Raw genomic sequence first — 27,950 nt, 5'->3', positions numbered from 1 at the left:
CTAGGCGGTTGCGAACACCCGCCCCCTATTCCCCGCGCGCGGACTTCCGGTCTTTTTCTATGTCTATTGGTCAAATTCTCTGACTATCACGTCACGACCTTAAAGTGGATTAGTTGGCCTTGTGGTCAGTCACAATGACCCCTGACGATAGGAGACTTCATTGGTGTCATAAAGTGTCGGTCACTTTGTCACGGGACGTCGCGTGGTACAATTGGTCAGTAAGTATACCGTTCATCCCGCCCCCATCTGAGGTGACGGGAAAGAATTGGGGAATTTCCACTTCTGATAAAAATGACGGCTGCAGGGATGACCCGCAAGAATTGGTGAGTAGAATTCACCATGTGCTTGGGACGCTTCTACGTCAAATATGCAAAAGGCGCGGACGTAACGCAGCTCCCACCTGTCGCTCACTGCCAGGCGCAGAGACTCCGGACGGCGGTGTGCTGCACCGGCATTGGAGAAATAAGCAATCATTCTCAGCAGGCTCCACCTTCCCGCCAGGTTCTGATTGGAAGAGCGGAGCGTCAGTCACTAGAGGTCTCGCCTCTCTGGTACAGGTGAGGCTGCCTCAACTATTTGCTTCAGGTTCATTGGGCGGGAGTACGGAGGCTGCGAGAGGCGAGGTGCAGCGCCGGTCCAGCTGCGCGCCTCCGGCCTTTCCGAGCAGAGCCCAGCGCGAGGATTTCAGTAGACCGTGGGGGCTGCTTGGGATGGCCGACGGGAGGCGATTCGGCCCGCCCGCGTGCCGAGACGTGGCTGGGCGCGGCAGTTCTACAGCCTGCGGGCGGGATCACCCCGCGGTGCCGCGTTCTCTTGCTGGCGGAAGGCGGCAGGCCTGAGGGCTGGACAGCGCCATGCCTCAGTACTGGGAACTGTCCCACGAAGGAACAGGGGAGGGCCGCACTGAGCGCGCGCAACCAGACCGCGCGGCTGGACGCCGTGGTCAGGAGTGTGTTCGAGAGCAATTGCGAGTTCTGGTCCCGCCACCTGTTTGCTGTGTGACCTCCGGGCGTTTGTTGTTCATCTAAAATGTGACTGATATTAGTACCCCATTGAGTTGCCGTTATGAATAACTTCGATAACATAAGGCGCTTAGCAAAGTGCCAAACTTACAGCAAAAACTCATCTTTGTTAGCTACTCTTAATTCTCCCCCTACTCCTGGGTCCTGCCAACTGATTCTTGTCAAATCTGTGATGCAATAGCTGGGGCTGGGGTGGGAGGCTGTTCTTTTCTTGTCTAAGGAACTCTACTTGTTATCTCTGTCTCCTTTGTCATAAAGAGGGGTTTTTAAATGCTCATACTCCCAACAAATCTTATCATCAAAGATGACTAGAAAGGCGCTTGGTGAAGTTTGTGTAGTAAATGTCCTTTGGCTCAGTGAATGTCCTTATGATTTTTAGCCAACAGAGGCTGGCTAAAAGCAAACAATTTGGCATTGTCTCCTCTTTTGCAACTTTAACAAAGGACTTTGTATATCTTGATTATGCAATATTTAATATTTTACCTCCCTTGAACTGGAATCTTAAAATTCTGTAAAAAATATAATGATTTTTTAAAGATTTTTAAAAATTATTTTATTTCTTTTTAGAGAGAGAAGGAGGGGGGAGGAGCGAGGAGGATCAACTCATAGCAGCTGCTTCTGCTATGTGCCTTGATGGGGCAAGCCTGGGCTGCCGACCCCGAGACCTCAGGTCTACACTCCATCCACTGCACCACCACAGGTCAGGCAAGAATATGATTTTTAAAATGAATAATGCCAAACGTTTATTTAAAGAACATTTTGAAGATTGTGAAAATTTCTTTGGTTAGGTAATGCTCATTTTGGCATTCACATACAGAAAAAAAAAGGATAGTGTTTTTCATCTGAGCAGAACATGTTAAATGTGCTCTCTAGATAATAAGTTGTAGAAAACGGAGGAAAGTCTTGTACATTTTCTAGAAAACTATTTTGATGTAAATGCCAGGTACACACTGGCTGTAGTTAGAATTTATGGTGCTTAATTAGCCTGTGTCTTCAGTGCTGTTTAAGTTTTCAAGGCATGTATGACTAGGTCACAACCCAAGCTAATAGCACCAACAAAAGAAACTCAACACTGCCCAACCCACTTCAAAGCTATCCAGATTGTCCAGAATTGGTATGGATACATCCTTAGACAAAAACAGGTATTGACTGGTGCAACATTACAAAGGAACAACTTGTCATTCCTACCACTATTACAAAAATAATTTCTGATGCAATTGCCTGAATAACCTCATTAAATTCTTTAAACAAATATAATGAATCTCAAGGACAGGAAATTTGAGTATGTACATTTTTTTCCAGGATATATGACACACAAAAATATTTTTTTCCTATATAAAAAATAATCCTCTACTCAGTGCCTACCAGACAACCCTGAGGCTAGCCAGGAAGATATGATTGAGCAATCACCTTTTTTTATCCTGGACCTTTACCAAAGACACTTACTGTCAGTATTTTGACATTAAATATGGGAGTTAGGAACTCCCATTCTCCTACACTTGATGACTGCTATATAAGGTCTGGATTTTTTAAATGACTTAATATTTCCATATATAATGCAGTCGTGGTTTTACAAATGTGAAAATTAGTGGACATATAAAATAACACTCAATGCATTCAATGTAAAATATCAATATGTTTTAGTGTAATTGGTGGGTAACCTTAGGTTTACCTAAGATATGTTGTATCTTAAGATGAGACTTACTAATAAAAGAAGAGTAATACACTGATTTTTCGAATGCTGAGTAAGTTGTAGAGAGCGAAATTTCTCTTAAAAGTATATTTATTAGAAATGTTTTCCCATAGAATATTTATTAGGGTATAGTTGAATGTGTTTCAAAGCACTCTCTTCCTTCTGGCCGTCTATCAGACAGGGAAGGAAAAGGAAAATGAGGACACTATATAGGCCAAGGATTTTTAAAACTTCTGAGGTAATAAAAGCTTCATGCCTCATAAGAAATACGAGATTGACAAACTAAATTGTACATACGGGGACTTTAGCTACAGGTCAATCTTTCACTGCACTCTATATTTCCTCAAAACATTTCATTTCTGGGCCCTGGCCGGTTGGCTCAGCAGTAGAGCGTCAGCCTGGCGTGCATAAGTCCCAGGTTCGATTCCCAGCCAGGGCACACAGGAGAGGCGCCTATTTGCTTCTCCACCCCTCCCCCTCTCCTTCCTCTCTGTCTCTCTCTTCCCCTCCTGCAGCCGAGGCTCCATTGGAGCAAAGATGGCCCGGGCGCTGGGGATGGCTCTGTGGCCTCTGCCTCAGCCACTAGACTGGCTCTGGTCGTGACAGAGCAACGCCCCGGATGGGCAGAGCATCACCCTCTGGTGGGCATGCCGGGTGGATCCCGGTCGGGTGCATGCGGGAGTCTGTCTGACTGCCTCCCCATTTCCAGCTTTGGAAAAATGAAAAAAAATGAAAAAAAAAAAAAAACACATTTCATTTCTGTGTATCAGTCCATCTCAGCTCGTCAATTTATATAAGAAAAGGGGTTAAGTAAACCAACAAATTTGTTGCACTTGGATATTATATAATTTAACCTTTATAATAATCCTAACAAGATTTCATTCATTTTAGCCCTGGCTGGATAGCTCGGTTAGTTACAGCATCGTCCCTAAGTGCAAAGGTTGATGGTTTAATCCCAGGTCAGGGCACATACAGGAACAGATTGATCTTCCTGTCTCTCTCTCTCCCTTCATCTCTCTAAGATCAATAAAATACACATTAAAAAAAAAAGACTTTAAAAAATCTGACTAAAAAAAAAGTTTCACCTATTTTATAGATGAGGAAATTGAAACTCCAGAAAGGTTAAATAACTTACCCAAGTTTGTAAAACCACTGTATGGAATAGCTAGGATTTGAATTTATTTCTGCCTCATCTCAAAACGCATGCTCTTCCCACTATATCACATTGATTTCATACTACCAGCCGTAGAAAAGGAACTTCATCAGTCAGATAATCTGATATAATACTCCAAACATTATATACCTGCTAATTGACACTGTATGTGGAGTTATCTGTAACTACCACCAAATTTGCTATCTTCCTCATTTGTAACCGTTTGAAGCATTTAATTTAAAATTTATCTTCTTGCCCTGGCTGGATAGCTCAGTTGGTTAAAGCATCATCCTGAAGCACTGAGGTTGCCCGTTCAATCCCCGGTCAGGGCACATACAGGAACAGATTGATCTTCCTCTCTCTCCCTCTCCCTTCCTCTCTCTATATAAGCAATGAAATAAACATTAAACAAAATTTTAAATAAGTAAAACCTCATTTCTCCAACTATATTGTTAGTTTCTTAGACCATATAATTTTATGTTTAAAAACTGGAGTTAAGCCTGACCAGGTGGTGACAGAGTGAATAGAGCGTTGAACTGGGACACAGAGGATCCAGGTTTGAAATCCCAAGGTCGCCAGCTTGAGCGCAGGCGCATCTGGTATGAGCAAGGCTCACCAGCTTGAGCCCAAGGTTGCTGGCTCGGGCAAGGAGTCAGTCGGTGTGCTGTAGCCCCCCAGTCAAGGTACATATGAGAAATCAATCAATGAACAACTAAGGTGCTGCAACAAAGAACTGGTGCTTCTCATCTATCTCTCTCCCTTCCTGTCTGTCTGTCCCTCTCTCTGACTCTGTCACCAAAAAAGAAAAACAAAAAAATACCTGAGTTAATATTTTCACATGGTTCAAATTTTAAAAAGAATGTGAAAAATACAATGAAAGGCCTTAGCTGGGTAGCTAAGTCTCGGTCAGGGCATATACAAGAATCAGTGAGTACATGGTTGGCTAGAACTACAGATTGATCTTCCTTGCTCGCTCTCGCTCTCTGCCCCTCCCTCCCTTCCTCTCTCTCAAAAATCAATTTAAAAAAAATATTTTTTAATACAATGAAAGGAGGCTTTTACTTTTGTCCACTAAGCACCCAGATGCCCTCTCACAAGCAAACTATATTATTAGGTTATTAAATATTCTTCTAGAGATACTTATACATATATAAGCAATTCCATGCATGTCAATTTGTTTTTATTTTTTATTTTTTATTTTTTTATTTTTATTTTTTTTCATTTTTCTGAAGCTGGAAACGGGGAGAGACAGTCAGACAGACTCCCGCATGCGCCCGACCGGATCCACCCGGCACGCCCACCATGGGGCAATGCTCTGCCCACCAGGGGGCGATGCTCTGCCCATCCTGGGCGTCGCCATATTGCGACCAGAGCCACTCTAGCGCCTGAGGCAGAGGCCACAGAGCCATCCCCAGCGCCCGAGCCATCTTTGCTCCAATGGAGCCTTGGCTGCGGGAGGGGAAGAGAGAGACAGAGAGGAAAGTGCGGCGGAGGGGTGGAGAAGCAAATGGACGCTTCTCCTGTGTGCCCTGGCCGGGAATCGAACCCGGGTCCTCCGCACGCTAGGCTGACGCTCTACCGCTGAGCCAACCGGCCAGGGCTGTTTTTATTTTTTTAACACAAACAACAAAATACTATACACACTTCTGTATCTTGCTTTTTGTCACCTAATTTATTCTAAAAATATTCCATGTCAGTACCTAAAGAGCTCTCTGTCTGTCATTCTTGTTCACTACCTCATAGTATTCTGTTGACTGATTCTATCATTTATTTGTCCAGTTCTGTAATGATAGACATTTAGATTGTTTCCCTTTATAGGGGGAGGTTAACAAACTGCTACAGATGTCTAATTTTCTAACCTGTTCTCTATCCTCCAGGAAGCTCTGAGCACATATTAGTTTAGTTAAAAAGTCATAAAATTGCTACCCTGGCCAGATAGCTGGGTTGGAAGTGTAGAGGTTGCTGATTTGGTTCCTGGTTAAAACACACACAGGAACAGAGTGATGTTCCTGTCTCTCTCTCCCTTTCTCTCTTGCTAAAATTTAAATAAATAAATAAATGAAAATTGCAGCTAGTCTGAAGGTTAATGCTTATTTGAAGGTTAACGCTTAGTTGAATACACCTGCAAACTGTCTAGCCCAGGGGTCCCCAAACTATGGGCCCGTGAGCCACATGCAGCCCCGAGGCCATTTATCTGCCCCCGCCGCACTTCCAGAAGGGGCACCTCTTTCATTGGTGGTCAGTGAGATGCATCCTGTGCTCCTGAAGTACTGTTTGTGGCGGCGCCTCTAAGCGCTGCGTTGCTCACATACAGTACTACTTCCAGTGACGCGGGACGCACGCGTCACGGCTCTGGAAGCGCGTCATGTCACTTGTTACGGCTAGCAGTGACAAATATGGAACTGGACATTGACCATCTCATTAGCCAAAAGTAGGCCCATAGTTTCCATTGAAATACTGGTCAGTTTGTTGATTTAAATTTACTTGTTCTGAAGACAAGATGGTGCTGGAGTAGGCGGACGTACCAACATCCACTTCCCAGAACCAAAGTGGATTACAAACTAATTTTAAGAACTATCATCTGGAAAAACCAACTTTGGACTAAACTAAGAGTACTGTTCAACCAAGGAACACTGAAGAAGCCACACCGAGACTGCTTAGTGTATCCCAAGGTTCTCTTTTCCAAGCCACAGTCTCAGAGCTCCAGGGAAAAGCAACCTGGTCTCATCTCTCCAGGCAGAGGAGAACAGAAGCTCCATCTCCACACATGCTGCAGATGGCTTTTCCAATCTACCTGAATCATTAACCAGCTAGAAGCAGTGGTCATTGGGACTTGGACGTGAGCTGCAAAGTATAGAATTGTGACAACAATTCCAGTGCCATGTGGACTTTGCCTGGATGTGGACTTTTTCTGGACTCCTGCTCCTTGTGACAGCTCCTAACGGACTGAACTGGGGTTGGGTTGCATTTGCAGGGATCTGGAATGGTGTTGGTGCCAATTTGGACTTGGTGAACATGTTAAGGACACTACTCTTTTATGGATTCTTGCTGTATTGGCCAAGAGTTTGCTTAAAGGCTTTAATCACTGTAAAAAAAAAAATAGAAGACTGGGTAAAGAAGATGTGGCACATATACACTATGGTATACTACTCAGCCATAAGAAATGATGACATCGGATCACTTACAACAAAATGGTGGGATCTTGATAACATTATATGGAGTGAAATAAGTAAATCAGAAAAAACCAAGAACTGCATGATCCCATACATTGGTGGAACATAAAAATGAGACTAAGAGACATGGACAAGAGTGTGGTGGTTACAGGCAGAGGGGGGGAGGGAAAGAGGGGGGGAGGGGCACAAAGAAAACTAGATAGAAGGTGACGGAGGACAATCTGACTTTGGGTGATGGGTATGCAACATATTTGAATGACAAGATAACCTGGACATGTTTTCTTTGAATATATGTACCCTGATTTATTGATGTCACCCCATTAAAATTAATAAAAATTTATTTATATATAAAAAAAAGAAGAGCGTTGGCCTGGCGTGCAGGAGTCCCGGGTTCGATTCCCAGCCAGGGCACACAGGAGAAGCACCCATCTGCTTCTCCACCCCTCCCCCTCTCCTTCCTCTCTGTCTCTCTCTTCCCCTCCCGCAGCCAAGGCTCCATTGGAGCAAAGTTGGCCCGGGCACTGAGGATGGCTCTGGTTGCAACAGAGCGACACCCCAGATGGGCAGAGCATCGCACCCTGGTGGGCATGCCGGGTGGATCCTGGTCAGGTACATGTGGGAGTCTGTCTGACTGCCTCCTCATTTCCAACAAAAGAAAAATACAAAAAAAAATTTTAAAAAAATAAATAAATTTACTTGTTCTTTATTTTAAAAATTGTATTTGTTCCCATTTTGGTTTTTTACTTTAAAATAAGATGTGCAGTGTGCATAGGGATTTATTCATAGTTTTTCTTATAGTCCAGCCCTCCAATGATCTGAGGGACAGTGAGCTGGCCCCCTGTGTAAAAAGTTTGGGGACCCCTGGTCTAGCCATATCTAGGAAGTATGCAAATTTTTTAAATCTTTTTTTTTTTTAAGATTTTATTTATCCATTTTAGAGAGGAGAGACAGAGAGAAAGAGAAGGGGGGAGGAGCAAGAAGCACCAACTCCCATATGTGCCTTGACCAGGCAAACCCAGGATTTGAAACCTGCGACCTCAGCATTCCAGGTTGATGCTTTATCCACTGTGCAACCACAGGTCAGGCAAGTATGCACATTTTTAAAAAATAAGAGGCTATGCCTGCAGCTGGACTACCCCCACCATAAAGCCCAAGACAATCATAGCATATTATTTAGAAAGTTTTCTAGAGTTTATGCTGTTACTAAGCCTACCCTCTTGAAGAGGGCAAAAATATGGATACACAAAAAACGCCACTTTGCCCACCAGAAGTTCTGTCCTTGCTGCCTGCCCAACAGGAATGTGGCAAGTATATGATGTTGCACCTTTTATTTATACATCTTTACTGCCAGTAATAGGTTATTTTTTCAAACTAATATTAATGAGTATATAACTGTATCTTATGGTGGAAATCACAGGTCTTCAACAAAGGGAACAAGAGGGAGCAATTAATATTCACCCTCTTCCTTGGGACTCTATCATGATTCTCTAATTCTTGAATGTTGGATAAAGGACAGCATGGAGAATATGCATTGGGATTATTGAGAGGAAGTAGGATTTGTTGGGAGAGTCGCTGTGCTGGAAATCAGAAATACCAAGTCTACTTTAGGTGTTTGGTATACTTCTGTGTATGACACTCTTAGATCTAGGAAGTTTGTCTCTTTGTCCCTTAGAGGTGTATACATTAAAGGTACATAACTTCAGACGCATTTCATATCGCAAAATATAGTCAGCACTTCAAATCACATACCATCCACGCATAGAGAAAAGTATAGCAGATTACACATAAAACCAAGATGTTAATAGTACTAATTTCTGGGTAATGGAATTATACAGAGATTTATAAAATCTTTTTCTCTATTTTGAATATTTGTGTCTAATAGGCTTTTATTTTTCCTATAGTCAACACATACATTTTTATATAATAAAATATTAAAATAGTTCAAATAGTTTTGCAATTTTTATTTTTTTGTTTTTATTTTTTTATTTTTTATTTTTTAGAAAGGAGAGAGAAGAGGGGAGGAGTAGGGGAGCAGGAAGCATCAACTCCCATATGTGCCTTGACCAGGCAAACCCAGGGTTTCAAACCAGCAACCTCAGTGTTCCAGGTCAATTCTTTATCCCACTGCGCCAACACAGGTCAGGCTCAGTTTTGCAATTTTTAAAAAAAGTTTATTGATTTTAGAGAGAAAGAAAGGGAGAGAGAAAGAGAGAGAGAGAGACAAGAACATCGATCTGTTCCTATATGTGCCCTGACTAGGGATCAAACTGGCCATCTCTACGCTTTAGAATGATGTTCTAACCAACTGAGCTATTCAGTCAGGGCAAGTTTTACAATTTTTTAATCTGTTCATTCAACCAGCATTTATTTAATTCCTGCTATGTGTATGGCACTGTGGCAAGAGCTTTAGAGGAAGTATAAAAGAAGTAGAATGTTTCATGTATTTCCTTTCAATTATTGATAAATGTGTTTACTGACTAATGATTAGATAGAAAGAATATACATGAAATAGTAGAGAACAGCCTTAAACAACAGAAAATCAAAACAGTATAACTAGCCCTGGCCGGGCAGCTCAGGTGGTTAGGGTGTCATTAGTTTGCAGGTTCAGTCCCAGGTCAGACACAGACAAGAATCAACCAATGAGCCTGACTGGTGGTAGCGCAGTAGATACAGCATCAATCTGGGACACTGAGGTCCCAGGTTTGAAACCCCAAGGTCCTAGCTTGAGCACAGGCTCAACAGCTTGAGTATGGGATGGGATCATCAACATGATCCCATGGTCACTGGCGTGAGCCCAAAGATCCCTGGCTTGAAGCCCAAGGTTGCTCGCTTGAGCAAGGGGTCACTGGCTCAGCTGGAGCCCCCAGTCAAGGCACATATGAGAAAGCAATCAATGAACAACTAAAGTGCTACAACTATGAGTTGATGCTTCTCATCTCCTTTTCTGTCTCTCTCTCTTGTAAAAAAAAAGAATCAACGAATGAATGCATAAATAAATGGAACAACAAATTAATGTTTCTCCCCCCTTCCTCCCTCTAAAATCAATCAAATTAAAAAAAAATTTTTAAAGACAGTGTGACTATTTTATATTATTGATTAAATGAGAACTAAAAGAGAAATCAAAATGGAGTGAGTGTGTTTAGGAAAAAGCTTTGATTATGATCATTTTGAGCTGGGGCACTGACTGAGGGAAATAGAAGAGATAAAGCATTCCAAATAGAAAGGAATGTTAGGAACGATGACAAGGAATTGAAAGTCTTCAAATTGCATGTCAGGATGGTAAAAAGACTCACTTAGTACAGAGAGCTCAGAAAGCGGTTTAAAGAGAAATTTAGTTACATGAATGTTGAATACTGGACTGAAGGCTTTCAGTTTGGTTCAATAGGCCACCCGCCATAGATCTTTTTTTTTTTAAATAATGTTGAGGAACAACCACTGAGTGGTCTTCCACAAACTCTTTATTTGTTCATTTCCGAGGAGAGAGAGAGAGAGAGAGAGAGAGAAAATGGGGGGAGGAACAGGAAGTATCCATTTCCATATGTACCTTGACCAAGCCCAGCGTTCCAGGTCGATGCTTTATCCACTGTGCCACCACAGGTCAGGCTCGCCATAGACCTTGAAAAGCAAAGTTACCAAGATAAAAATTGTTCGAAGAAGATTACAATTTGTTGTTGTTTTGACTGCGTTGTGTGAGTTTGGTTGGAACAAGGAAACTTCTTGTGTCTTCTGTGTATGACACTCTTAAGACTAGAAAGCTTGTCCATTTGACCTTTAGAGGTATACTTAAGGTACATAACTTCAGAAGCATTTCATATTAGAAAATATAGTTACAAAATATAAACAGAAACAAGTAGTCTTTCTATAGTGCTTCATCCAGGTTTGAGGTAATGAAAGTTTGGATCAGAAGAGTGGCTATCAGAATGCAGAAAAAGGGGCCTGGCCCTTGGCTAGGTGGATAGAGCGTCAGCCCTGTGTGTGGACATCTGGGGTTCAATCCTCGATCAGGACACACAGGAGAAACAACCATCTGCTTCTCTTCCCCTCCCCTCCCCCTTCTCTGTCTCTTCCCCTGTCACATCTAGTGGCTCGGTTGGTTTGAGTGATAGCCCCAAGCACTGAGGGTAGCTTGGTTGGTCCAAGCATCAGCCCCAGCTGAGCACCGGCGGGAATTTGTCTCTCTATCTCCCCTCCTCTCACTTAAAAAAGTTAAATGAAATTAAAAAATAAAAATGAGTGCAGAAAAAGGAACTGTCAGCAAGCATAAAGAATCAGCATGACTTGGTGTCTGGTTAATGTGGGAAACAAAAGAGTATAAGAACAAGTTACTCCAGAGAAATGAACACAAACTTTTTAAAGAGAAATGTGGCTTTGTATATCAAGATTGTTTCCTTAAATTTTTATTTCCACCTAGGATGCTGAGGACCCAGGTTCAAAACCCCCAGGTTGCCTGACCAGGCAGTGGCGCAGTGGATAGAGCGCCCGATTGGGATGCAGAGGACACAGGTTCGAGACCCCGAGCTCACCAGTTTGAGCGTGGGCTCATTTGGTTTGAGTAAAGCTCACCAGCTTGGACCCAAGGTCCCTGGCTTGAGCAAGGGGTTACTCAGTCTGCTGTAGCTCCATGGTCAAGGCACATATGAGAAAGCAATCAATGAACAACTAAGGTGTCGCAACGAAAAACTAATGATTGATGCTTCTCATCTCTCTCCATTCCTGTCTGTCTGTCCCTATCCATCCCTCTCTCTGACTCTCTCTGTCTCTGTAAAAAAACAAAAAACAAACAAATAAAAAAACAAAACCCCCAGGTTACCGGCTTGAGTACAGGGTCACCAGCTTGAGCATGGGATCATAGACATGACCCCATGGCCACTAACTTGAGCCTAGAGGTCACTGGCTTGAAGCCCAAGGTCGCTGTCTTGAGCAAGGGGTCACTATCTCAACTGGAGCCCCCCATCCCTGGTCAAGGCACGTATGAGAAAGCAATCAATGAACAACTAAGATGCTGCAATGAAGAATTGATGCTTCTCATCTCTCTCTCTCTCTCTCTCTCTCTCTCTCTCTCTGTCCTTGTCTGTCCCTCTCTCTCTCTCTCTCACTAAAAAAAATATATTTTCACCTATTGGCTTGGTTAAAATCCAAGTTAAAAACAAGACCAATTGCTGGCAGGGATGTAAAGCAACAGGAGCTCTCTCATTGGTGAGAATGCAAAATGCAGCCACTTTGGAAGAGAGTGGAAATTTCTTATGAAGCTAAACATAGTCTTACTATACAATCCACAATTGCACTCCTAGGTATTTAGCCACTGATTTGAAAACTTATATCCACATAAAATAGTGGGTGTGAATGTTTGTAGCCACTCTGTTCTTAATCACCAAAACCTGGAAGCAACCAAGATGTTCTTCAATAAATGATTGGATAAACAAATTGTGTTATAGACTTACAATGGAATACTATTTGGTAATAAAAAGGAATGAATTATCAAGCCGTACAAAGGCATTGATGAATTTTATTTTTAATTAAATTTATTGGAGTGACATTGGTTAATAACGCTATGTGTTTCAAGTGTATACTTTTATGACACATCATCTGTATATTGCATTGTGTGCTTACTACCTGTAGTCTAGTCTCCCTTCATTACCGTATATTTGACCCTTTTGCCTTTTCATCTTCCTTCTACCTGTTCCATTTTTTAAGCTTCATGCTGTTGTGGCATAGATAAAATTTTTAGATGAATTTTAAATGCATATTGCTAAGTGGAAGAAGCCAGTCTGAAAAGGCTACATATTGAATGCTTCTATTTATATGACATTCTGAGAAAGGCATAACCATGGAGCTAATAAACAGATCAGTGACTGCCAGGGGTTGGGATGGAGGAAGAGTTTAATAGGTGAAGCACAGGGAATTTTTCAGGGTGATAAAATTCCATATGATACTGTATTTTCATGATAAGGTAATGGTGAATACATGATACTATGTATTTGTCAAAACCCATAGAACTTTGCCTGACCAGGCAGTGGCACAGAGTGAATGTTAATGTATGAAAAGTTTTAAAAGTTATTTAGTAAATTAGGGAATTGCAGAATGGAATGCAGACTACGACAAAGGAATCTAATTGTATTATAAATGTATGAATAAACTTCATTGAAGGGAATGAAGTTGACTCAGCCAGCCAGATAGCTCAGTTGGTTGGAGTGTTGTACTAGAGCATAGAGGTTGCTGGTTAGATTCCCTGGTCAGAGCACATACAGGAGCAGCTCAATGTTCTATCTTTCTCTCTTTGACTCTCTCAAAAAAAAAAAAAAAAAAAGGCCCTGGGGCGCAGTGGCTAGAGCGTCGGACTGGGACTCGGAGGACCCAGGTTCAAGACACCAAGGTCGTTAGCTTGAGTGTGGGCTCATCTGGTTTGAGCAAGGCTCACCAGCTTGAGCCCAAGCTCACTGGCTTGAGCAAGGGGTCACTCAGTCTGCTGGAGCTGCCCAGTCAAGTCATATGTGAGAAAGCAATCAATGAACAACTAAGGTGCTGCAACAAAGAATTGATGCTTCTCATCTCTCTTCCTTCCTGTCTGTCCCTATCTGGTCTCTCTCTCTCTCTCTGTCACTGTCACCAAAAAACAAACAAACAAACAAACAAAAAACACCCTGGCTGTTGTCTCAGTGTTAGAGCGTCAGCCTGGCGTGTGGATGTCCTGGGTTTGATTTTCGGTCAGAGCACACAGGAGAAGCTACCATCTGCTTCTCAACCCCTTCCCCTCCCCTTTCTCTCTTTTTCTATTTCTTTCTTTCTCTCTCTCTCTCTTTCTTTCTCTGTTTCCCCCTGCCGCAGCCATGGCTCATTTGGTTCGAGCACATCAGCCTGGATGCTGTGGATGGCTCCATGGAGACTCTGCCTCAGGCACTAAAAATAGTTAGGTTGCTAGCATAGCCCCAGATGGGCAGAGCATCAGCCCCAGATGGGGGTTGCTGGGTGAATCCCAGTCAGGGTGCATGTAGAAATCTGTCTCTCTATCTCCCCTCTTCTCACTTGGAAAAAGAAGAAAAAAACTGGGATGAGGGAGTGAAGGAAAAAGGTACTGACCTACATAACTTTGGAAATGAGTGGTGGCTGTAAGACCAAAGGCAAAAGGAGAAGCACATAAGAACTGTACTGCAGTTGATAAAGTTGTTTCCTATGGGGATATACATTAACAGTTCAGGAACCACTGTGTATGGAATTGAACAGTTATGTAAATGGATGTCAGATGGTAACTTAATTTCTGACTGTTGAAGTGGGAAATTACAGGTAAGCAAGCAGAGGAGGCTAGAATGATCCCTGTGGTAATGGATTAGAGTTGGAGGCATCAGTATGAACTCATATTTAGTTTAATATAGTTACAAGTGGAGCTGCCTGACCAATGGTAGGTAGCACAGTGGATAGAGCATTGACCTAAGATGCTGAGGTCCCAAGTTCCAACCCGAGGTTGCCAGCTTGAGCACAGAGCTCACCCAGCTTGAGGGCAGGCTCCCCAGATTGAGCACAGAGTCACCAGCTTGAGCCTGGGATCATAGACATGATCCCATGGTCATTGGCTTGAGCCCAAAGGTTACTGGCTTGAAGCACAAGGTTGCTGGCCTGAGTAAAGGGTAACAAGCTTAGCTGGAGCCCCCCAGTCAAGGCACTTATGAGAAGCAATCAATGAACAACTAAAGTGACACAACTATGAGTTGATATTTCTCATCTCTCTACCTTCCTATCTGCCTGTCTCTCTAGCTTAAAAAAAATTATATAAATTATATGTATGTATATATAGTTACAAGTGGATACATGTAAAACATGTATAGGTATATGTATATACACAGATACTATACACATATTTTTCCTGGCTCTGTCAGTTGAGCAGATCTGGAAACAATGACACTCCAGAAGCAGGCATGCACACATTTCACTCAGATCTTGGTTTTTAATATCATTCTTCAATAAAAGGAACCATGGCTTCTTGGAGAAGTGGCTGATTCTAGGACTGGGGCAGGAAATATACAAGCTGAGCCTGGAGCATCTTATGATGCCAAAGAGTAAGATACTAATGCACACATGCACTAATGAGGATATATCAAAGAGATACAGGATCTAACTGAAAGAGCCCCCAGTGACCAAAGCTGAATCATTTAAGTAAATAAATAGTATTAGATTATAACCCAAAGTATAACATAAATATTTATGAGTCCATATGGATATAAATAAATGATTGAATAAATAAATAAATAAATGGGGAGAATAGATAAATCTATTCAGAAGCATTCCACATTTATATAGAAACTCTGCATTCAAGAAGGTGAAGCATTAACTCTCCTCTCCTAAGTGTGGGCTGTTCAAAGTGACATTCTTCCAGAGAGTACAGTATGAAAGTTGGGGGTGAAATAACTTTATAGTGGAGAAGCCTGACAAACACTATGTCAGCCAGATGATCAACAATAGTGATGTCATATTGTTGATAGTATGTACCCTTAATACTGTGTGCAAGAAAAGTGTGAGAAACTGTTATAGTCAAGAGAGAACTAAAGAGGCATGATGACTAAATGTAATGTGGTTTCCTGGATGGGTTCCTGAAACAGAAAAAGGGCATAAGGTAAACAGGAAGGAAATCTGAATAAAGTATGGATCTTAGTTAATAACACAGCTAATAATGTATTATTTTTGGTAAATTTATTGAGACAAGTGTACTATTCCAATTTAATATCTTGGCAATAGAGGAAACTGGGTTTGGGAACTCTGTGCCATCCACAGCTTTTTTTACATCTAAAATCTTCTAAAATTGTTTTTTCAGGCCTGACCTGTGGTGGCGCAGTGGATAATGCGTCAACCTGGAAATGCTGAGGTCGCCGGTTCGAAACCCTCGGCTTGCTCAGTCAAGGCACATATGGGAGTTGATGCTTCCTGCTCCTCCCCTCCCTCTCTCCCCCCTTCTCTAAAATGAATAAATAAAACCTTTAAAAAAATTGTTTTTTCAGCAAGAGACAGAGAGAGTTTGGAACCTCATGGTCTGAGCACTTCCCTGATGAGAGAACAGATACACAGTAACCCCCACAGCAAGATCAGCTTCTTTTCCAGGTCACGGTGGTCTGGCATGTAGTGAATCAGTACTTTTGACTCAGAAGAATCCTTGAGGAATCACGTAGTCTTCACATTCCTCTTTTTAATAAAGGGAGAACTAGAAAACTGGGGATTAGGGTATCTTCCAAGAAAATCTCTGCGGTTACCTATGTGACCCCATCCATTAGCCTCTGATCTTTTGTATTAGAATCAGAAATACATCATTGCTTACCAATGTGAGGAGAGGGCACTCCCTGGATTCCAAATTGGGGAGTAATTTTGGCTTATAAGTGACAACTGAGTCACTCTGAAGGTTGATCTTTGAGACTCCTGTGGAGTGTTTGAACTCAATTTAGTTTACCACACCTCTTGCTCATCGAGGCAGGCCCATAAATCAGGGGATGCAGCATGGCGTTCACCTGCAGGACAGGTAACACTGCTACCTCCCAGATGTTCTTCCCCAAGGAAATGGAATGGTGTCTGTTATGGCCCCAAAAGAACACCTATAGGAAGCCTAGTTGAGATATGAGTCTGAACAAGATCACAGAAGCTATAAGAAAAATTGTGGTCATGCCTGACCAGGCGGTGGCGCAGTGGATAAGAGCATCAGACTGGGACTCAGAGGACCCAGGTTCAAAAACCTGACATCGCCAGCTTAAGCGCTGGCTCATCTGATTTGAACAAGGCTCATCAGCTTGAGCCCAAGATCTCTGGCTTAAGCAAGGGGTCACTTGGTCTGCTATAGCCCCGGTCAAGCACATATGAGAAAGCAATCAGTGAACAACTGGGGTGCCGCAGCAAAGAATTAATGCTTCTTATCTCTCTCCCTTCCTGTCTGTCTGTCCCTATCTGTCCCTTTTTCTGTCTCTCTGTCACACACACACACAAAAAGTTGTGGTCAGACCCTGAAACTTTTCACCTAGAGGGTCCTCTTAAACCTGGCATGGGCACTTTGCAGATAAAACCTTGGGAATTATATTTAATTCAGAGAAATGTGAATGTAGAGGAGAAATATTTTACATGTATTTCAATGTATACACACATACACATATTGCCAGAGTTCTCAAAGTATGGTCTATAGGCTTCTGGAGGCCCCAGGCACTTTTATTGAGTCCATGAAATCAAAACTGTTTTCATTATAATTCTAAGATACTATTTGCACTGTGTTGACTTTTGCACTGATAGTTAAAAAGCAATGGTGGTAAAAATTGCTGGTGTAGGCCCTGGCCGGTTGGCTTAGTAGATAAAGTGTTGGCCTGGCATAAGGACATCCTATGTTTGATTCCCAGTCAGGGCACAGAAGAGAAGCAATTATTTACTTCTCTCCCCCTTCACTCCTTCTTCCCCTTCCACAGGCAAAGGCTCAATTGGTTCAAGTGTCAGCCTGGGCACTGAGGATAGCTGGTTGGTCCGAGCGAGTCAGACTCAGGTGCTAGAAATAGCTCATTTCATTTGAGCATCGGCCCCCAGACAGGGTTGCCAGGTGGACCCCAGTCAGGACACATGTGGGAGTCTATCTCACTATCTCCCCTTCTCTCACTTAAAAAAAAAATTAAATTAAAAAAATTTAAATTGCTGGTATAGTCTTCCCCACTGAGGACTCAAAGGGGAAAAAGCCAATTTTACTAAAGATGTCCTTAATGAAGCAGGAAAAATTTATTTTATTAAAGCTCAACCCTGAGTACATATATTTCTAAAATTCAATATGAGGAAATGGGAAGTATACTTAGAGCACTTCTGCTGTACATTGGTTGTTTCAAGTACATTGATTGATTGTCTCAGGAAAACCACTTGTGAAACTATTCCAGTTGCAAGCTGAACTATTTTTTCATGGAACACTATTTTTACTTGACAGTATGACTAACATGAATTTTGGTAAGTCAGACTTGTGTATTTGGCCAACATTTTCTGGAGCCTGCCACCTGAAGGAAAATAGCTGACAATATATTTTATAATTGGAAAATATATTTGTTTCCAATTATAAAATTTAAGCTTTGGGGCAAAAATGAAGATTTTGGAAAATTGTATTGACTGCCATTGGCTGACAGTTTCCCAAAATGTAAAGATTGAGATTGGGGATGTTATTTAAAATTTTGTTTTTATATTATATAATAAAATATGTCAATATTTGCAAGATCCGATTGACTCGGTGAACCAAGATTTCCCAGATGACCAATGCATGATTTTACAAAACCATGCATGAGTAAAAGAATCATCCGAGATAGACCAATGAATTTTAATGTAATAGAGTATGAAAAGTTTATAGTATGGCTTCAACCTTTACAAAACTAATAATTGTTTAATTTTGGTGTAGTGTTGAAGGGAATAACCACAATTCTCTGAAAAAGCCATTAAAACATTCCTCCTGCCCTGGCTGGTTGGCTCAGTGGTAGAGCATCGGCCTGGCATGCAGGAGTCCTGGGTTCAATTCCTGGCCAGGGCACACAAGAGAAGCGCCCATCTGCTTCTCCACCCCTCCCCCTCTCCTTCCTCTCTGTCTCTCTCTTCCCCTCCCGCAGCCAAGGCTCCATTGAAGCAAAGTTGGCCCGGGCGCTGAGGATGGCTCTAGGGCCTCTGCCTCAGGCGCTAGAATGGCTCTGGTTGCAACAGAGCAACGTCCCAGATGGGCAGAGCATCACCTCCTGGTGGGCATGCCGGGTGGATCCCGGTCGGGTGCATGCGGGAGTCTGTCTGACTGTTTCCAACTTCAGAAAAATACAAAAAAAAAACCCAAAAAAACATTCCTCCTTTTTCCAACTATGTATCTGTATGAACCCAGCTTTTTTTCCTATTCTACAACCAAAACACTATATTACAGTTAACTAAATACTAAAGCAGATATAAGAATCCATCTGTCTTTTATCAAGCCAGTCATTAAAAATTCCACTCTTTTCATTAAATATCTTTGTTTTGAAAAATATATTTTTCATAAAAATGTTACTTATGTTGCCTGACCAGGCGGTGGCGCAGTGGATAGAGCCTCGGACTGGGATGTGGAAGGACCCAGGTTCGAGACCCCAAGGTCGCTAGCTTGAGCACGGGCTCATCTGGTTTGAGCAAAGTTCACCAGCTTGAGCCCAAAGTCGCTGGCTCCAGCAAGGGGTTACTGGGTCTGCTGAAGGCCTGCGGTCAAGGCACCTATGAGAAAGCAATCAATGAACAACTAAGGAGTCGCAACAAAAAACTAATGATTGGTGCTTCTCATCTCTCTGTTCCTGTCTGTCCCTGTCTATCCCTCTCTCTGACTCTCTCTCTGTCTCTGTAAAAAAAAAAAAAAAATGTTACTTATGTTCATATTTATTAAATGAACTTAAAGATTTTTTAAAGTTTCTCAGTTTTCATTTATGATACAGTAACTATTGATAGATAAAGCCCACATATATAAAAAGTAGCTCTTTGATTCTCAAATAAAAGCCCTTTGGGGGTTTTTTTGTTTTGTTTTATTTTTTTGTGGCAGAGACAGAGAAAGTATCAGAGAAAGGGACAGATAGTGACAGACAGACAGGAAGGGAGAGAGATGAGAAACATCAATTCCTCATTGCAGTTCCTTAGTTGTTCATTGATTGATTTCTCATATGTGCCTTGACCAGGGGCTACAGCAGAGCAAGTAACCCCTTGCTTGAGCCAGCGACCTTGGGCTCAAACTGGTGAGCCTTGCTCAAACCAGATGAGCCCGTGCTCAAGCTGGGAACCTCAGGGTCTCGAACCTGGGTCCTCCATGTCCTAGTCCAGTGCTCTCTCCACTGCACCCTGCCTGGTCAGGCAGTTTTGGGTCTTTAATAATAATTAAGAGTGTCAAGGGGTTCTGAGAACAAAAGGTTTCAGAACTATTGCAGCTCTGTGGAACAGTTCCAATGAAGGCAGAAGAATAGAGGAGATGACCTATGGAAACTGATGGGTTTTCTATCTTTTCCCACTCAGCCAACTCTCATCTTTAGCCCAGTAGTCAAAGCTTGGGAGCAAGAGCTCTGATCTGTGCTCTGGATGTCTCTGGTGAATCTATGAAAGGGGAAAAGCACTCCTTTTCCTCCTCCTCCTTCTCTAAGTCACCAGACAAGACTTGGGGGCACTGGTGTGCAGGGTGAAGAGAGAGACTAGGGAAGGGCAGGTGAGAGTGAAGGAACTTCCCAATCATTAAGGAGTTCTTTTTAATATTTATTTATTTATTTATCTATCTATCTATTTATTTATTTATTTATTTATTTATTTATTTACAGAGACAGAGAGTAAGTCAGAGAGAGGGATAGACCGGGACAGACAGACAGGAACAGAGAGAGATGAGAAGCATCAATCATTAGTTTTTCATTGCGTGTTGCAACACCTTAGTTGTTCATTGATTGCTTTCTCATATGTGCCTTGACCGTGGGCCTTCAGCAGACCGAGTAACCCCTTGGTGGAGCCAGCGACCTTGGGTTCAAGCTGGTGAGCTTTTGCTCAAAGGAGATGAGCCCGCACTCAAGCTGGCGACATCGGGGTCTCGAACCTGGGTCCTCTGCATCCCAGTCCAATGCTCTATCCATTGCGCCACCGCCTGGTCAGGCAAGGAGTTCTTTTTAAAAACGTGAAATTAGATAGTAAGGACAAACTGTCAGGATTCCTCAGCAAGTCCGCTCCAGCAGAGGAGCCAGGGACATTCCCTAAACAGCAATACTCATTGCCTTCCTTCTGCTGTGGCCCATTTCTTAAAATGGACTAAACCCTAAACCCTTCAATGACCTTTAAGAACCAACAATTCTTCTAGGCCACAGAACCACATGGTTAACTAGAAAAAGCCAAAATGGAAAGAAATCAAACTTAAAGAGAAAAAAATGTAAATCAAAATAGTAACAACTCCTACTTTACCACACACTTCCCTTTCTCCTTCCACTTCCACCTACCCTCTCCCTTTCCCTCCTGTCATCCATCCCTTCCCACTGGCCTGGGCCCTGTCCTTTTTTAGACTATTACTGATTCATTCAGGATGTAGTCACTAGCATGGGGAACTTCCAGGAATGATTTGAGTCCCCTCTATTACTGCTTATGTGATTAAACAGGTAACCCTCCTGCTCTGGACCTTAGTTTCTACATCAGAAGTCCCCAAACTACGGCCCACAGGCCACATGTGGCCCCCTGAGGCCATTTACCCGGCCCCCGCCACACTTCCGGAAGGGGCACCTCTTTCATTGGTGGTCATTGAGAGGAGCACATTGACCATCTCATTAGCCAAAAGCAGGCCCATAGTTCCCATTGAAATACTGGTCAGTTTGTTGATTTAAATTTACTTGTTCTTTATTTTAAATATTGTATTTGTTCCCATTTTGTTTTTTTACTTTAAAATAAGATATGTGCAGTGTGCATAGGGATTTGTTCATAGTTTTTTTTATAGTCCGGCCCTCCAACAGTCTGAGGGACAGTGAGCTGGCCCCCTGTGTAAAAAGTTTGGGGACCCCTGTTCTACATCTTACAGATGAGGTGATCTTCCAGCTCCGTGAGCCAATGGTTATTAATAAACAGGAAATATGTCCACACCAGAGCTAAGACTTTGACATGAACGTACTGTCATTGAAAATTGCAGAGAATCAAAAGAGTTTGTGTCACTACACATTATCCCCTTTGGACATTGATGTATTCATGGGAGATGAACAAACACAGGTTTCTGAAAACAACCTTGAAAAACTTCCCAAGGCCATGGCTTTTCCCTTGGGTCCACTTAGCTAGCAGGTTCCTGTAATTGGTATTAGAGAATTCCCCAGTTCTTGCCCAGCAGTGGTAATTCCTTTGGTCTTGGAGACCCTAGAGATTTTCAACCTCTTTGTCATGCCCTACTAATTAAGTAACAGGCTTATCCTCCTACCTTAAAAAAAATTTTTTTAGTAGCTTTAATGAAGTTTAATTCACCTACCATACAATTTAACTAAAGTATACAATTCAATGGCTTTTGTTAGATTCACAGAGTTGTACAACTGTCGCATCTGTTTTAGGACATTTTCATCACTCCTAAAAAGGAATCCTTTACCCCTTAACTATTATCTCTAAATCCCCCAGGTCCCCAGACCTAGGCAACAACCACTGGTCTACTTTCTGTCATTATAGATTTACCTGTTCTGAATATTTCATATAAATGGAATAATATAACATGTGGTCCTTTGTGACTAGTTTATTTTGCTCAGAATAAAGTTTTCAAGTTTCATCCATATTGTACATTGAACCAATGCCTCATTCCATTTTATGGCTGAATAATATTTCACTGTATAGATATATTTTGTTTATTCATCAGATTGGGTTGTTGGGTCACTTGGATTGCTTCTACCTTTTAGCTATCTTGAATAATGCTTCTTGGTTGTTCAAGTATCTGTTTCCTGCCTTCAGTTCTTTTGGACATATACCTAGGAGTGGAATTACTGGATCATATGGTAATTTTATGTGTAACTTTTTGAGGAACAAAAACTTTTTTCCAGGGCTGCTGCACCATTTTACATTCCCAGTAGTGCTGTATAACAGTTCCAATTTCTCCACATCCTCACCAATACTTATTATGTATAGCCATCCTAGCGGGTGTGAATTTGATCTCATTGTGGTTTTGATTTATGTTTCCCTGGTGGTTAATGTCGTTGAGCATTTCTTTATGTGCTCATTGGCCATATATAGAACTACTTTAGATCAATGTCTGTTGTCGATTTTTAAATTGGGTTATTTGCCTTTTTTTTAAGTTTTTTTTTTTTTATGGGAGACAGAGAAAGGGACAGACAGACAGGAAGGGAGAGAGATGAGAAGCATCAATTCTTCGTTGTGGCACTTGAGTTGTTTATTGATTGCTTTCTCATATGTGCCTTGACCAGGGAGCTCCAGCTAATCCAGTGACCCCTTGCTCAAGCCAGCGACCTTGGACTTCATGCCAGTGACCTTTAGGCTCAAGCCAGTGACCCTGCACTCAAGCTGGTGAGCCCATGCTCAAACCGGATGAGCCCACACTCCAGCCAGTGACCTCAGGGTTTTGAACCTGGGTCCTCTGCATCCCAGGCCAATGCTCTATCCACTGCACCACCACCTGGTCAGACTGCCTTTTTATTGAGTTGTGTTTTTATATATTTAGATACAAGTTCCTTATCAGATATATGATTGCAAATATTTTCTCCTATTATGTGGGTTGTCTTTTCACTTTCTAGATAGTGTCATTAGAGCACTGAAGTTTTAAATTTTGATGATGTCCAATTTCTTTTTATTTTGTTGCTTGTGCTTTTGGTATCATATCTAAGAAACCATTGCCAAATCTAAGATCATGAAAACTTATGCCTATGTTTTCTTCCAAGAACTGGTGTAGCCCTTACATTTATATTTCTGATCCATTTTGAGTTAATTTTCACATATGGTATGAGATAGGGGTCCACCTTCATTCTTTTGCATGTAGCTATCCAATTTTTCCAGCACCATTTGTAGATAAGACTATTCTTTTATCATTGAATTGTCTCAGAACTCTCATCAAAACTTAATTGACCATAAGTGTGAGAGTTTGTTTCTGGACTGTCAATTATATATGTCTTTCCTATGCCAGTACCACTGTCTTGATTACTGTAGCTTTGAAATAAACTGTGAGTATTCCAAATTGGTTCTTCATTTTTAAGATTGTTTTGACTATTCTGGGTTGGACTCTACTGTTCTAATCCCAAGGGACAAGGCCTCACCCACAATGCCTCTTCCAGTGTCTCCTTTATGGTAGCCTACAACCCTGATCCTCATCCTCTCCAACCTCATCTTGCAATGTTCTCTCCCTCATACCTCCATACACTTCCACTCGAGTTACATGGCCCTTCTCTCAGTTTCTTAAACATTGTGGAATCCTCCCTGCCTGAGACCCTTTGAACTGGTATTCCCTTTGCCAAAATGCTTCCATTCCACTCCTTCTCCTCTTTCCCAAAACTTCTTGTCATTCAGGTCTCTGCTAAAGTATAATTTCTCAGAGAAGCCCTCACTAGCCCCTGTCTAAAGTATTTACTGACAAAACTCTTTTTTTTTTTTTTTTTCATTTTTCCGAAGCTGGAAATGGGGAGGCAGTCAGACTCCCGCATGCGCCTGACCAGGATCCACCCGGCATGCCCACCAGGGGGCGATGCTTTGCCCCTCTGGGGTGTCGCTCTGTTGCGTCCAGAGCCATTCTAGCGCCTGAGGCAGAGGCCACAGAGCCATCCCCAGCGCCCGGGCCATCCATGCTCCAATGGAGCCTCGCTGCAGGAGGGGAAGAGAGAGACAGAGAGGAAGGAGAGGGGGAGGGGTGGAGAAGCAAATGGGCGCCTCTCCTATGTGCCCTGGCCGGGAATCGAACCCGGGACTCCTGCACGCCAGGCTGACGCTCTACCGCTGAGCCAACCGGCCAGGGCCTACTGACAAAACTCTTTATCACATTATAGCCTTTAATATTACATTCTATTATCATTATATCATTATCTAAGATAATCTTGTATATATATAGTATATTTATTTATTTTCTGTCTCCCCCTACTAGAATGGAAACTCCGGGAGAGCAGAGATCTTGTCTCACTTTACACTGAATTCCTCCACATAGAACAGTACCTGGCATATAACAAATATTTAATACATATTTGTTAAATGAATGAGTGAATCAACCAGTCAATCAATCAATCACTTGTTCAAGCCCTAGACAACCCCTATAGGAGGGATTCAGCCCCAGGAAGAGAGGAAAGAACAGTGAACTGGCCCTCAAACCAGGATTACTTTCCTTGTACTCACCTCGTGTTTTTCACCACTCAGTAATTCCTCTCCCCTTTCATTCAAAACTTCCCCCAAACCCTCCTTCTAACATCTGTCTACATTTGAAAAGTAGATACAGACATACTTCTGCCTCCTCCAGTTTTTGATCTGATTGTTCTTGGGGAAAATGACCAAAGATGTCTCTGACCATAGTATATATACACAAGTGCACACTCAGGTCCATTGGCAAAGGCAAAAATCTAGAGTGTTGGGAAGCATGAGGCACTGGATAAGGGGACAGAAGAACAGAACTAAGAGGATAAGAACCCAGGATCTCAGACGAAGAGCCTAAGAATTTCTATTATAACAACCTTTGCTTCTAATGCCCACAAAAGTTTGAGAACCATTGCCCAATAGCTGCGGAGTGGAAGGGAGAGGGCGTAGGTTACTAATATGGAGAGATTTCCCCTGGAGTTTGGGAGGCTCTAATAACCCTCTATAGAGCCCTGAGTCTTTCAAATAAAGATCTTAAAGAATGTTACAGGCATCAGTTAACCCTGGCAGTCCCCTAGAATCTAGGCTTCTGGCCCTGTGTTACTGACAGAAAACTGAAGCCTGTGGGTTAGAGCCAGGAAAGGAATATCTCAGGCTCATATGGCCTGGACAGAGCAAGCTAAGGGCTAAGTTTGAAGCTGGTACTGACCTCAGAATCTTTCCCTGATGACAAAGGTTCCCAACCCAGGAACAGTAGAGCTCTTAAATTCATGTATATATTTACCACAACTTGACTGCTGGCAGATGATAATTTGTCTGGTTCATTGCCACTCAGATCACAACCTAAAGATCACCTCCCCAGATAGGCCTTCACTGAATATCCATCTTAAGTAATGTCTTCCCCGAGTTCCTATAATCTTACCCTGTTTTATTTTCTTTAGAGTACTTGCCATTATCTGAGATTATCTTATTTTTTGCTTATTACTTCTCTCCTACACTATAATGTAAATTCCATGAAATCAGAAACCTTATCTGACAGGACATTGTTGATGTTCAATAAGTATTTGAAGATTGTTTAGATAAGTAAATCTAAAAGAAGATGCTATCAACAATATGTAAATACTGTTGAAATAAGTGAATATACAATTATCTAAATTTAAATAATAATTTTAGCCTGACCTGTGGTGGTGCAGTGGATAAAGCGTCGACCTGGAACACTGTGCCAGTTTGAAATCCTGGGCTTGCCTGGTCAAGGCACATACAGGAAACAACTACTATGAGTTGATGCTTCCTGATTCTCCCTCCCCCTTTTTTCTCTCTCTTTTCTCTCTCTCTCTAAATCAATAAATAAAATTTGAAAAATGAAATAAATGATCATTTCAGTATGTATTTCTCTGTGAGTAGATACTAAGACTATCATGTTAGGATCCTTCTTTATAACATCAGAAAGGGCCATCAGAATTTTTCTTTTTGGTATTGTATAGATTTAAATTTCTGAACACCTCCTAACTAAAAATTTTAAACTGCTAGGTTAAATATAATTTTTATCTTTAAAATTCTTTTATTTTTTTTTCTTAAGTGTGAAGCAGGGAGGCAGAGAGACAGACTCCCCACATGCACCCCGACTGGGATCCACCCAGTAAGCCCCCTACCCAGTGATGCTCTGCCCATCTGGGGCTGCTGTTCTGTTGTTCAGCAATTGAGCTATTTTTAGCACCTGAGGCAAGGCCATGGAGCCATCCTCAGCACCCGGGGCCAACTTTCTCAAACCATTTGAGCCATGGCTATGGGAAGGGAAGAAAGAGAGATAGAGAAGGGAGAGGGGAAGGGGTGGAAAAACAGATAGTCGCTTCTCCTGTGTGCCTTGACTGGGAATTGAACCTGGGACATCAACACACCGGCCAACACTCTAAAACCGAGCCAACCAGCCAGGGCCTACTATTTGATATTTTAGCAGATCAAAAAAAGTCATGACATATATAGAACATTTTGAACAGCACAATTTGTAAGCTAGCTTAAAAGAAAGAGATTGAAAATTGCTTCAAAAATTGGAGAGTAAACATTTTCTTTTTTTTCTTTTCTTCTTTTTAAGTGAGAGGAGGTGAGCTAGACAGACTCCCACATATACCCTGACTGGGATCTACCTGGCAACCCCCGTCTGGGGCTGATGCTGGAATCATCCGAGCTATACTCAGTGCCTATGGCCGACGCTTGGACCAACTGAGTCATCCTCAGCGCCAGGGGCTGACTCTTGAACCAGTTGAGCCACTGGCTGTGAGTGGGGAAGAGAGAGAGAAAGGGGAGAAGAGAAGCAGATGGTCATTTCTCATGTGTGCCCTGACTGGGAATCAAACCCGGGATGTCTGCACACTGGCTGATGCTCTACCTACTGAGTCAACCGGCCAGGGCCAAGAATAAACATTCTCAAACACACATGGAACTTTACAAAAATGACCACATGCCAGACAATAAAGTTAGTCCCATAAATCTCTAAATGCAATTAAATTAGAAATTAGTTACATGAAGATAATTAGGGGGAAAACATATATTTGGAATTTTTAAAAATGCATTTAACTTTCAAAGAGGAAATCATTTAAAAATTAGAAAATACTTAGAAATGGTAATGAGAATACTGTATCAAAACTGTGGGATGCAGTAAAGGAGTACTTCAAAGGAACTCTATAGCAGTACTGCTTACTGCTGTAGTTTAGGAAACAACTAAGGCTCAAAATAATGAGCTAAGATGTTAGAAAAACAATAGAATAAACCTAAAGAAAATGAAAAAATAATAAAGAGCAGAAATTAATGAAGTAGAAAAATATTCAGTAGAGAGGATCAACAAAGCCTGACTGGGTGGTGGTGCAGTGGATAGAGCGTTGGACTGGGATGCAGAGGACCCAGATTCGAAACCTCAAAGTCACCAGCGTGAGCACAGGCTCACCAGCTTGAGCACGGGGTTGCTGGCTTGAGCATGGGATCATAGACATGACCCCAAGGCGCTGGCTTGAGCCCAAGGTCGCTGGCTTGAACAAAGGGTCACTTGCTCTGCTGGAGCCCCCCAGTCAAGGCACTTATGAAAAAGCAATCAATGAACAACTAAGGTGCTGCAACAAAGAATTGATGCTTCTCATCTCTCTCCCTTCCTGTCTGTCTGTCCCTCT

The 27,950-nt window shown here is 42.2% G+C and overlaps 1 long non-coding RNA gene across 2 annotated transcripts; it reads left to right on the top strand.

Moving 5' to 3' along the window:
- The first annotated feature begins 181 nt into the window (after positions 1 to 181).
- Positions 182 to 15,964, top strand: LOC136376731 (uncharacterized). 2 transcript variants are annotated; one of them, XR_010746239.1, is made up of 3 exons: positions 182 to 557; positions 1,590 to 1,722; positions 15,845 to 15,964. It is a non-coding gene; the product is annotated as an uncharacterized lncRNA (long non-coding RNA). The 2 variants fall into 2 exon arrangements; XR_010746238.1 differs by lacking the exon at positions 15,845 to 15,964 and adding an exon at positions 6,364 to 7,177.
- Positions 15,965 to 27,950: the final 11,986 nt, after the last annotated feature.

This window comes from Saccopteryx leptura, chromosome 6 (genome assembly GCF_036850995.1).
Source record: "Saccopteryx leptura isolate mSacLep1 chromosome 6, mSacLep1_pri_phased_curated, whole genome shotgun sequence".
Classification (NCBI taxonomy): Eukaryota; Metazoa; Chordata; class Mammalia; order Chiroptera; family Emballonuridae; genus Saccopteryx; species Saccopteryx leptura.
Note: the sequence above shows the minus strand (reverse complement) of the source record. Positions and strands in the feature narration are given on the sequence as shown.